A 13,739-nucleotide genomic window follows, 5' to 3' on the forward strand; every position below is an offset into this window, starting at 1 on the left:
AAGAAACAAGAAAGAACAAAGGGTGGGGGAAAGAAGAAAAAAAAAGAAAAAGAAAAAGAAAAAAAGAAAAAAGAAAAAGAAAAAAAAGAAGAAAAAAGAAGAAAAAGAAAAAAAAGAATAAAAAAAGAAAGAAAGAAAATGTATACATGTAAGGATAACTTGATCCCCTTGCTGTACAGTGGGAAAAAAATAATTAAAAAAAAGAAAGAAACAAGAAAGAGCTCAAACAATCTAACTTTACATCTAAAGCAACTAGAGAAAGAAGAGCAGACAAAACCCAGAGTTAGCAGAAGGCAATAAATCATAGAGATGAGAGCAGAAATAAATGAAATAGAAACAAAGAAAACAATAGAAAAGATCAATGAAACTAGAAGCTGTTCTTTGAAAAGATAGACAAATTGATAAGCCCTTAGCCAGTCTCATCAAGAAAAAAGAGAACTTAAATCAATAAAATTAGAAATGAAAAAGGAGAAGTTACAATGGACATCACAGAAAAACAAAGAATCATAAGAGAGGACTACAAGCAACTATATGCCAATAAATTGGACAGCCTCAAAGAAATGGACTAATTCTTCGAGTTCCTGTCGTGCCTCAGTGGTTAACAAACCAGACTAGTATCCATGAGGACCTGGGTTCGATCCTTGCCCTCACTTAAGGTGTTGCCGTGAGCTGTGGTATAGGTCATAGACGTGGCTCGGATCTGGTGTTGCTGTGGCTGTGATTCAGCCCCTAGCCTGGGAACCTCCATGTGCTGTGGGTGCAGCCCTTAAAAAGAAAGAAAAGAAATGGACTAATTCTTAGAGAGGCACAATCTTCCAAGACTAAACCAGGAAGATATAGAAAAGATGAATGGACCAATCACAAGTACTGACATTGAAACTGTGATTTAAAAACTTCCAAAAACCAAAAGTCCAGGACATGATGGCTTCACAGGTAAGTTCTAACAAAAATTTAGAAAAGAGTTAACATCGATCTTTTTGAAAATATTCCAAAAAATTGCAGAGGAAGGAACACGCCAAAACTCATTCTATGGGCCACCATCACCCTGATACCCAAGCCAGATAAAGATACCATTAAAAAAAAAGAAAATTACAAGTCAATATCACTGATGAATATAGATGCAAAAATCTTCAACAAAATACAAGTGCAATGAATCCAGCAATACATTTAAAAGATCATACACTGTAATCAAGTGGGATTTATCCCAGGGATGCAAAGATTTTTCAATATCTGCAAATCAATAAACTGAAGAATAAAAACCACATGATCCTCTCAAAAGATGCAGAAAAGGCTTTGACAAAATTCAACACCCATTTCTGAAAAAACCCCTCCAGAAAGTGGGCATAGAAGAAACCTGCATCAACATAAGAAAGGTCATATATGACAAATGCACAAGTAACGTCATTCTCAACAGTGAAAAGCAGAAAGAATTCCCCTTCAGATCAGGAATAAAACAAGGATGTCCACTTTTGCCACTTCTATTCAACACAGTTTTGGAAGTCCTAGCCCTGGCAATCAGAGAAAAAAAAGAAATAAAAGAAACCCAAATTGGAAAGGAAGAAGTAAAATGATCACTGTTTGTAGGTGACATTATTCTGTACCTAGAAAACCCAAAAGATGCTACCAGAAAACTGTGAGAGCTCATCAGTGAATTTGGTAAAGTTGCAGGATACAAAATTAGTAACAGAAATCAACTGCACTTCTATCTACTAACAATGAAAGATCAGAAAGAAATTAGAGAAACAATCCCATTTATCACTGCATCAAAAAGAATAAAATACTGGAGTTCCCCTCGTGGCTCAGTGGAAATGCAGCCAACTAGGAACCATGAGGTTTCAGGTTCAATCCCTGGCCTCGATCAGTGAGTTAAGGATCGAGCATTGCCATGAGCTGTGGTGTAAGTCAGAGACGCGGCTTGGCTCTGGTGTTGCTGTGGCTGTGGCATAGGCCGGCAGCTGTAGCTCCAATCGTACTTCTAGCCTGGGAACCTCCATATGCCACAGGTACAGTCCTAAAAAAAGCAAAAAAAAAAAAAAAAGAAAGAAAGAAAGAAAGAAAATACCTAGAAATAAACCTACCTAAAGAGACACAAAAATCTATACTCTGAAAATTATAAGATGTTGATGAAGGAAATCAAAGATGATAGAAACAGATAAACCATGTTCTTGGATTGGGAGAATGAATATTGTCAAAATGAGTGCACTGCCCAAGGCAATCTACAGATTCAATGCAACCTCCATCAAATCACCAATGGCATTTTTCACAGAAGTGAATCGAAATTTTTTTTTTAATTTGTGTGGAAACACAAAAGACCCCGAATAGCCAAAGCAACCCTGAGAAAGAAAAGTGGAGCTATGGAGTTCCCGTCGTGGCGCAGTGGTTAACGAATCCGACTAGGAACCATGAGGTTTCGGGTTCTGTCCCTGCCCTTGCTCAGTGGGTTAACGATCCGGTGTTGCCGTGAGCTGTGGTGTAGGTTGCAGACACGGCTCGGATCTTGCGTTGCTGTGGCTCTGGCGTAGGCCGGTGGCTACAGCTCCGATTGGACCCCTAGCCTGGGAACCTCCATATGCCGCGGGAGCGGCCCAAGAAATAGCAACAGCAACAACAACAAAAAAGACAAAAGACAAAAAAAAAAAAAAAGAAAAGAAAAGAAAAGTGGAGCTGGAGGAATCATGCTCCCTAACTTCAGACTATACTACAAAGCTACATCAGAACAGTATGGTACTGGCACAAAAACAGAAATATAGATCAATGGAACAGAATAGAAATCCCAGAAATAAAACCAAGTACTTACGGTCAATTAATCTATGACAAAGGAGGCAAAAATATACAATGGAGAAAAGACAAGTCTCTTTAATAAGCAGTGTTGGAAAAACTGGACATGCAAAATAATGAAATTAATTAGAATATTCTCAAACACCATATAGACAAATAAACTCAAATGGATTAAATACCTCAATTTAAGATTACTTTGCTATAAAACTCTTAGTGGAAAACATAGGCCAAACACTCTCTGACATAACTGAAGAAATATCTTCTCAGATCCACCTCCTAGAATAATGACGATAAAAACAAAAATAAACCAATGTGACCTAATTAAACCCAGAAGCCTTTGCACAGCAAAGGAAACCATAAACAAAACAAGACAACCCACAGAATGAGAGAAAATATTTGCAAACGAAGCAACTGACAAAGGGTTAATCTCCAAAATACACAAACACCACCCACAGCTCAATATAAAAATAAAAAATAGGCAGAAGATCTAAATAGACATTTCTCCAAAGAAAAAATATGGATAGCATGGAGTTCCCGTCGTGGCACAGTGGAAACGGATCCAACTAGGAACCATGAGGTTGCAGGATTGATCCCTGGCCTCACTCAGTGGGTTTAGGATTCAGCGTTGCTGTGAGCTGTGGTGTAGGTCGAGACTCAGCTCGGATCTGGTGTTGCTGAGGCTGTGGCATAGGCAGGCGGCAGCAGCTCAGATTAGATCCTTAGCCTGGGAACCTCCATATGAGTCAGGTGCGGCCCTAAAAAGACAAAAAAATATATGGATGGCCAAAAATACATGAAAAGATTCTCAACATCAGTAGTTATTAGGGAAATTTAAATCAAAACTACTATGAGGTACAAACTTATACCAGCCAGAATGGCCTTCATCAAAAAGTCCACAAATAAATGCTGGAGAGGGTGTGGAGAAAAGGGAACCCTCTTACATGGCTGGGGTAGGAAAGCACATTGGTGCAACCACTATGGAAAACAGTATGGAGCTTCCTTAAAAAACTAAATATAGACTACTTTATGATCCAGCAATCCCACTCCTGGGCATCTATCCAGAGAAAACCATTATTATAAAAGATACATACACCCCAGTGTTGCATTCATTGCAACACTATTTACAATAGCCAAGACATGGAACCATCCTAAATATCCATCAACAGAGGAATGGATAAATAAGAAGTGGTGTGTATGTACAATGGAATATTACTCAGCCATAAAAAAGAATGAAATAATGCCATTAGCAGGAACATGGATGGACCTAGAAACTATCATACTAACTGAGGTAAGTCAGACAGTGAAAGGCAAACATCATATGATACTGCCTATATGTGGAATCTAAAAAAAAAGTATGCAAATGAATTTTTTGCAGAACAGAAACAGACTCACAAACTTTGAAAAACTTATGGTTACCAGAGGGGACAGGTGGAGGGAGGGGAGAGATGGACTGGGGATTTGGGATTGGCATATGCATACTGAAGTATATGGAATGATTAAGCAGTTCTGTTGTGGCTCAGTGGTAACAAACCCAACTAGTGTCCCTGAGGATGTGTGTTCAATCCCCAGCCTCACTCAGTGGGTTAAGGATCTGGCATTGCTGTGAGCTGTGGTGTAGGTCGCAGATGCGTCTCGTATCTGGCTTTGGTACGGCTGTGGCGTGGATCGACTGCTGCAGCTCTGATTCGACCCCTAGTCTGGGAACTTCCATATGATGCAGGTTTGGCCCTCAAAAGTCAAGAAAAAAAATTTGAGTTTCCACTGTGGCACAATGGGATCAGCAGCGTCTTGGGAGTGCTGGAACACATGCTGGATCCTTGGCCCAGCAGAGTGGGTTAAAGTTAAGTTGTGGCATAGGTCAAAACTGTGGCTTGGATATGATCCCTGGCACAGGAATTCCATATGCTGCTGGGCGGTCAAAAAAGAAAAAAAAAAAAAAAAAGGAATGATTGGCCAGTGGGAATCTGCTGTAGAGCACAGAGAACTCTACCCAGTAGTCTGTGATAATCTATGTGGGAAAAGATTTTTGAGAGAAAATATATATATATATATATGTCTGGGTATTTGTTGTAAAGCAGAAATGATCACAACCTTGTAAATTAACTACACTTCACTAAAACTTTAAAAAAATAAAAATGCCCATATCTAATTAAAAAAAAAAAGTAACTCATGTCAGAGTTTCCTGGTGGCTCAGTGTGTTAAGAACCAGCATTGCTACTGCAGCAGTGCAGGTCACTGCTGTGGTGCAGGTTCAGTCCTTGACCTGGGAACTCCCACACACTGTGGGTGAGGCCTAAAAAAAAAAAAAAAAAAAAAACAGTAACTCATTTCTACAATTCAGAGAAACTGTCTTGATTATTTAGTTCATGGATATTCTTTTTTCATTTTCTCTATTGTCTCTTCCTGGGATGCCAGTTATCTGAATATTGGACCTTCTAAATTGCTCTTACAATTTTTTCCCTTTTTCTTCTTTTTGCCTTCTTTCTGAAACATTTTCAAAATAATCCTATTTAACATTTCTACTGAGTTTCCATGTTGGCGGTAATGTTTTACTTTCTGACCCTTAGTTTTCTGAATTATATTTGTGTATATTCTGTTGTTATCCATATATATCTATATATGCTAGTCAATACTTTTCCTCTTCTTTTTTCTTCTTATGGATGCAATGTGTTCTCATCTCTTTGAAGACTTTTGGAAAAATTTCTTCTCTCTGCTAAAGTTTTGTTTTTGCTCCATTTCATTTGCCTGTTTAGATTTCTATTTTCCATGTTAAAAGCTTTCCTCTGATGTCTGGTAGATCTTAGCAATCTGTTTATAATTAAAAATTGGGCAGTAAAAAGCTGACAGATGTAAAGGGACACAAGGTTTCTTTTTAGGGTAACATAAATGTTCTAAAATTGGATTGTGGGAGTGCCCGTTGTGGCTCAGTGATTAACAAAGCAGACTAGTATCCATGAGGACCTGGGTTCGATCCCTGGCCTCACTCAGTGGGTTAAGGATCTGGCGTTGCCATGAGCTGTGGTGTAGGTCACAGACACAGCTCAGATCCTGCTTTGCTGTGGCTGTAGCATAGGCTGGCGGCTAGAGCTCTGATTTGACCCGTAGCCTGGGAACCTCCATATGCCATGGGTGCGGCCCTAAAAAGACCAAAAAAAAAAAAAAAAAAAGACCCACAAATAAAATTAGATTGTGGTAATGATTATACAACTCTGTAACTCTGTAATATACTGGAACCATTGATTTCTACATGTATAATGAATGGATTTGTGGTATATATATATCATACATCATAAATCTGTTTTAAAAAAAAAGCTAATAAGAAACTGAGTCGGACTTGATGACTGTAGGGCAAGGTTTTTCAGCCTCGGGACTATGACATTTTGTACCCGATAATTCCGTAATATGGGGTGGGAGATAGGGACCGTGGATTGTAAGATACTTAGCAGCATCATAGGTTATCTACCCAGCAGATGCCAGCGGAACACCCTCCCCCCAAGTTGTGACAACACAAATGTCTCCAGACATCACCCAGTGTCCCCTGGGGGAGAACACTGCCTCCCACTGAGAACCATTGCTGTACAGTCATCAGAGTGTGTTATTTGTTTGGAAACCATGAAAATAGCTCTTAAAGTATTTTCTCAGAAGAAAATTAGTCAGGCTCCCCAGGGAAGTGTCTTTTAGTTTCCATCTGCAAAACAGGAGTTTGGATGCCAGCATTCTAGGAGTAAGTAGGGGAGGAATTGTTCAATATCTGCATTAAGCTTTTAGTTTCAATTACTTCTGTTTTCAAATGATACCCATGTCCTCGACTGTGCCAGGAGTCTCCCAATCCCTTTTACTACTGATGGACCAGTAGACCTCTGCTAATATGAAAGGGGAGAGTCAGTGCAGTGAGTGGCGAAGGGCTCCTGAGATTTCCACATTTTCTGTAAACAGCCACCCTTTTGTCCTCACTTGTAGATGAATTTGGTCTGTTTATTCTTAGAGCTTTTCAGAATACAGAGAGGTAACTTGGACTAGTTTACAGAGTTTCTTTCTTTCTTTTTCTTCTATCCCCCCTCTCTCCCTCCTTCCCTCCCTTCTTTCCTTCCTTCCTTTTGTCTTTTAAGGGCCACACCTGCAGCATAAGGAGGTTCCCAGGCTAGGGGCAAATCAGAGCTGCCATGAATCAACTGACAAGGGATTAATCTCCAAAATTTATAAACACCTTCTGCAGATCCATACCATAAAAACAAATAACCCATCAAAAACTGGGCAGAAGATCTAAACAGACAGTTCTCCAAAGAAGAGAACTGATGGCCAAAAAACACATGAAAAGATGTTCAACATCACTCATTATTAGAGAAATGCAAATCAAAACCACTATGAGGTACCACCTTACACCAGCCAGAATGGCCATCATCAAAAAATCTACAAACAGTAAGTGCTGGAGAGGGTGTGGAGAAAAAGGAACCCTATGACACTGTTGGTGGGATTGTAAATTGGTGCAACCACTGTGGAAAAGAGGATGGAGATGCCTCAAAAAACTAAACATAGAACTACCATTTGATCCAGCAATCCCACTCCTGGGCATCAATCCAGAGAAAACCACAACTCACAAAGACACATGTACTCTGATGTTCATTGCAGCACTATTTGCAATAGCTAAGACATGGAAACAACCTAAATGTCCATCGACAGAGGAGTGGATCAAGAAGATATTGTACATATACACAATGGAATATTACTCAGCCATTAAAAGGAATGAAATACCAGCATTTTTAGCAACATGGATGGACCTAGAAATTATCATGCTAAGTGAGGTCAGCCATACAATGAGACACCAACATCAAATGCTTTCACTGACATGTGGAACCTGAAAAAAGGACAGACTGAACTTTTTTGTAGAACAGATGCTGACTCACAGACATTGAAAAACTTATGGTCTCCGGAGGAGAGTTTGAGGGGTGGGGGGATGTGCTTGGGCTGTGGGATGGAAATCCTGTGAAATTGGATTGTGATGATCATTATACAACTACAGATGTGATAAATTCATTTGAGTAATAAAAAAATAAAAAATAGATAAATAAAAGTCCATGCTTAATAAGGAAAAAAAAAAAAAAATCAGAGCTGCAGCTGCCGGCCTATACCACAACCACAGCAACACCAGATCTGAGCCTTGTCTGTGACCTAGATCACAGCTCATGGCAATGCTTAACCCACTGAGCGAGCCAGGGATTGAACCCACATCCTCAGGGATACTAGTCAGGTTTGTTGCTGCTGAGCCACGAAGGGAACTCCAGTTTACAGCTTTTCTTACTGATGATTTGGGACTCAGCTTTTAGGAGTCATTTATCAATTTTCACTAGTCTGTTTTCTTTTCACTTCTGGAGATTCTGCAATTGTTATGTATTTATTTACTTATTTATGTTTCCTATTCTCCCCGTACTATGGGTTTGTACAGGGAGAACAGGAAGTATTTTAAAAAGTCCCTTTATGGAGTTTCCTTTGTGGTTCATTGGGTTAAGAACCCAACTAGCCTCCATGAGGATGCCAGTTTGATCCCTGGCCTTGGTGAACACGTTAAGGCTTTGCTGCAAGTTGCGGCATAGGCCACAGATGTGGCTCAGATCCAGGGTTGCTGTGGCTGTGGCATAGGCCAGCAGCTGCAGCTCTGATTTAACCCCTGGCCTTGACCCTTCCATATGCTGCAGGTGCAGCTCTAAAAAGAAAAAAAAAATCCCTTTACTACAATTTTGTGGAATATGGGGAATGCAAAATGATGTGCATATGTTCGATCCACCATTCATCCAGAAAGTGGGGATAGAGAATAACCAGGATTTGGAAGGATAAGAGAGGAGAAAGGTGTTAGGTCTGAACAAGTAAAAGTATGGAGGGGAATAAATGACAGCCTGGTTTTAAACAGATTACATTTGGACTATCTCTTGGATATCCAAGTCTAGAAGGCATATAGTCAATTCAATAGTAGGTTAGAGTCTAGGTGGAGGTCCGGGATGAGATATAAATTTCAGAGTCTCATCATCCAGATGAATTTCACGTCAAAGACTGGATGAGATCACCTTGGGAGTGAATGCACAGAGGAGGAAAAGAAGTTCCAGAAGTTCCTTTTGCTTTTGGACCGTAGGGACTGCTCTTAGTCGTAAGAGCTGCTAACTAGTTTGAGTCTCATGGATCAGCAAAAGGGGTAGGTGGAGGGGGCAGAGGTTTCCACGTCTTAGTAGGAGCTCCAGTAGAGGGACAAAGCAGGTATTTATACAGGTTAACAATCTGAATATTTTACATTCACTTTGTACATTTTACTTCCGGTCCGTTTGTAAAGAAAACTTCATTGTGATATAAGCCATATACCATACAATTCACCCATTTAAAGTATACAGTTCATTTTATTTGTGTATTCCCAGTTGCGCAATGAACACAAATCTGTTTAGAACATTTTCCTTATCCCATAATTAAACCTCATACCATGAGCTGTTCAATGCCCCAGCCAGGCAACCACTAATTTACTTTCTATCTCTATAGATTTGCCTGTTCTAGACACTTCATATAAATAGAATCATACGATATGTGGTCTTTGTGACTAGTTTCTTTCCCTCAGCATAATGTTTTCAAGGTTTATCCACGTGTGGGATTACCAGTACTTCATGCTTTATTACTGCTGAATAATATTCTGTTATGTGGATATATGACATTTTATTTAGCCATTCATCATTTGAGGGGCTATTTATACTTTGGGGCTATTATGAATAATACTAATATGAATATGTGAATACAGGCTTTTGTGTGGACATATGTTTCCATTTCTTTGGATATATAACTACGAACAGAATTGCTGTCATAAGGCAATACCTCAGGAATTGCAAAACAGTGTTCCAAAGAGGCTGCACCATTGTGCACTCCTTTCAGCCTGTGTGACAGTTCTAATTTCTCTACACCTTTGCTAGCACTTGTTATTGTCTGTTTTTTTTTTTTTTTTCTTTTTAGGGCTGCACCCCGTGCATGTGGAGGTTCCCAGGCTAGGGGTCTAATTGGAGCTACAGCTGCCAGCCTACACCACAGCCACAGCAATGCCAGATCTGAGGCGTGTCTGTGACCCACACCACAGCTCACAGCAACACTGGATCCTTAACCCATTGAGCAAGGCCAGGGATAGAACCCACAACCTCATGGTTCCTAGTTGGATTCATTTCCATTGCACCATGATGGGAACTCCACTGTCTGTCTTTTTGACTCTGGCCATTTTGAGAAGTATGAAGTTGTGTCAACTTTGGGTTTAGATTTGCATTTTTCTAGTGGCTAATAATGTTGAGCATCTTTTCATGTGCTTATTGGCCATTTGTATATCTTCTTTGGAGAAACGTCTGTTCAGATCTTCTGCCCATTTCACAATTGAGTTTTTGTCTCTACCACTGATTTGTAACAGTTCTTTATATATTCTCATAGAAGTGCTTTATCAGATACATGATTTGCAAATACTTCCCCCAGGTGTGTGGGTTGTCTTTTCACTTTTTTGATTTAGCCTTTGAAAAACTAAAGACTTTAATTTTGATAAAGTCCAAATTATTTTTTCTTTTGGTGCCTGTGCTTTTGGTGTTGTGTCTGAAAAGATTTTGTCTGAATTAAGTTCACAAAGATTTATTCCTATGTTTACTTCTACAAGTTTTATAGTTTTATCTCTTACATTTAGATCTGTGTTCTGAGTTAGTTTTTGTATATAATACACAGAAAGAATTTAAAACCTCACTCTTTTGTATATGGATATTCATTTGTTATGAATACATTTCCCTGCACTGAATCTTCCTGGCACCAGTTTCAAAAATCAACTGGCGTTCCCGCCGTGGTTCAGCAGAAACAAATCTGATTAGTATCCATGAGGACGCAGGTTCGATCCCAGGCCTCAGTCATTGGGTTAAGGATCTGGCATTGCCGTGAGCTGTGGTGTAGTTCGCAGACTTGGCTCAGATCTGGCATTGCTGTGGCTGTGGCATAAGCTGGTGGCTACAGCTCTGATTCCATCCCTAGCCTAGGAACCTCCATATGCCATGGGTGTGGCCCTAAAAAAGACCAAAAGATAAAAACAAAAAATAAAAAATAAAAAATTATACCGACCTTAAGTTTAAGGGTTTATTTCTTCTCTTTTTTGACTGCCCCATGGCATATGGAGTTCCTGAGGCAGAGGTCAGATGTGAGTCACAGTTGCAACATTCACGCTGGATCCTTTAACCACTACGAGGGACCGGGGAGCAAACCTGCATCCTGGCTCTGCAGAGACACCACTGATCCTGTTTTGCCACGGCAGGACATCCTAAGGGTTTATTTCTGAAGTCTCATTTTTGTTCCATTGATCCATATGTCTACTCTAACTGCTATACCTCACTGTCTTTATTATTGCAGCGTTTTGCTAAGTTTTGAATCCAGGAAATGTGAGTCCTCTAACTTAGTTCTTCTTTTAAAAAAATTCTTTTGGTATTCTGAGTCCTTGCATTTCTCTATAAATTTTAGGATTCAATTGAAAATTTTCAGCAAAAAAAGCCAGCTGAGATTTTGATAGGAATTGCGTTGAATCTGTAGATTAATTTATGGAGTGTTGCCATTTATGTGCATCTTTAATTTCTTTCAACAATGTTTTGTAGTTTTCAGTGTATGTTTTACAATTGCATGTTTTGTATGTTTTTTATTAAATTTATTCCTATGTATTTTATTCTTTATGATGCTGTTATGAATAGGATTGTTTTCTTAATTTCAATTACTGATTTTTCTTGCTTGTGGATAGAAATACAATTGAGTTTTCTATATTGGTCTTCTGTTGTGCACCCTTGCTGAACTTGTTTATTTGTCCTAATAGTTTTTTTTTAGGCTGCTCCCATGGCATATGGAGTTCCCAGGCCAGGGCTCAGATCCAAGCTGCATTTGCTACCTATGCCACAGTTTCGGCAACACTGGATCCTTTAATCCACTGTGCCGGGCCAGGGACTGAACCTGCATTCTGGTGCTGTAGAGATACCGCTGATCCCACAGTAGGAACTCCCCCAATCCTTTGTTGTTGTTTTTCTTGTCTTGTTACTCTGGATAGAATCTGCAGAATACTGTTGAATAAAAGTGGTAAGAGCAGACATCCTTAGGAGAACACATTCAGTCTTTAAACACTGTGTTTGGTATTAGTTGTAGGCTTTTCATAGAGGACCTTTAGCAAGTTGAGGAAAGTGTGTTCTATCTCTGTTTTTTTAATTACGAAATGTTGGATTTTTTGAAATGTCTTTTCTGCGTTCACTGAGATACTCTGAGATATGGCCCCCCTTCCATTAACAGTACATTGTTTTGTATATGTTGAACCAATCTTGCATTCTTGAGATTAAAAACTAACTTGGTAATTGAATATAATAATTTTCATATGCTGCTGGATTCAGTTTGCTAGCAATTTGTTGAGAATTTTTTGCATCTATAATCCTAAGAGATATTGGTTGGCAGTTTTCTAATGATGTTTTTGTCTAGTTTTGGTATTGGGGTAATATTGGTCTCATAAAATAGGTGGGGCATATTTCCTTTTCCATTTTTGGAAGAGTATGGGATGAATAGGTGTTCTTTCTCTCTCTCTTTTACCCTTAGCGAAGCTGCCTGATCTAGGGATTATGCTATAGTTTTTTTTTAAATTAGTAATTCAATATTTTTATTAAACTTTGTTTTATTATCGTTTCTATTTCTTGATTGTTTCACTAGTTTGTATCTTTATTGAAATTGCTCCACTACATCTAGGTTTTCTGATTTATTGGCATATAATTTTTCATAATATTTCCTTATAATCATTTTTATTTCTGTAATGTCGGTAGGAATGATGTTCCCTCATATTTATTTGGGTTTTTTGGGCTCCACTTGTGGCATGTGGAAATTCTTGGGCCAGGGATCAAACCTGTGCCACAGCAGTGACCCAAGCCACTGCAACGACAATGCTGGGTCCTTATCCCATTGCACCACAAGGGAACTGCCTCTTTTATTTTTTAAAAGGTTTTATTGATGGATAGTTGATTACAATGTTGTGATAATTTCTGCTGTACAACAAAGTGATTCAGTTATACATATACACACCTCTATTATCTTCAGATTCTTTTCCATATAGATTAATCACAGACTATGATTCCCTGTGCCATACAGCAGTTCCCTGCTGGCCAATCATTCCTTATAACCCAGCGTGCATATGCCAATCCCAAACCCCCAATCCATCCCTCCTGCAACCTATCCTCATCTATTTTTAATTCCAGTAAAATGTCTTTTTTTTTCATTGTTTATCAGTCTACCTAAAGGTTTGTCAAATTTGTTGATCCTTTTAAAGAACTTCCTTTTGGTTTTATTAATTTTCTCTATTTTCTATTTTTAGCAATTATGCTCTAATCTTCATTTCCTTCTTTGGGTTTAGTTTGATCTTTTACTATTCTTCAAGTGGAAAGTTAGGTTGATTTGTGTTTTTTTTTTCATAATATAGACATTTACAGCTATATATTTCACTTTATCCACTGCTTTAGTTAAACCACATATGTTTTGTTTAATTCTGTGTTCGTTTCCGCTCCAGTTTATTTCCAAGATCTTGAATCATCTTTACTATCATTAGTCTAAAGAAAGTTGGTAATTTCTAAATCACTTAGCTGTTTTTCTTTCTTTCTTGTTCCCTTATCTGAGTCATAATTCTCTGCCTTTTCATTTTATATAATTTTTTTGTGTGGTCTCCGTTTTTGCAGGCAATAGGGTGGTAGCCTCTCTTGCTTATGGTGTCTGCCCCTTGTGGCTGAAGTTGGTACAGGGGCTTGCTGCAGGCTTCCTCATGGGAGGGACTGGTGCCTGCCCACTGGTAGGTGGAGTTGATTCTTATCCTTCTGCTGGGTGGGGCTTTGTCTCTGGGTGAGCTTAGAGTGCCCTGTGCCTGGAAGTCTTTAGGCAGGCTGTTTGCTGATGGGTGGTGCCAGATTTTTTTC

Source organism: Phacochoerus africanus, chromosome 8, assembly GCF_016906955.1.
Source record: "Phacochoerus africanus isolate WHEZ1 chromosome 8, ROS_Pafr_v1, whole genome shotgun sequence".
Taxonomy (NCBI): domain Eukaryota; kingdom Metazoa; phylum Chordata; class Mammalia; order Artiodactyla; family Suidae; genus Phacochoerus; species Phacochoerus africanus.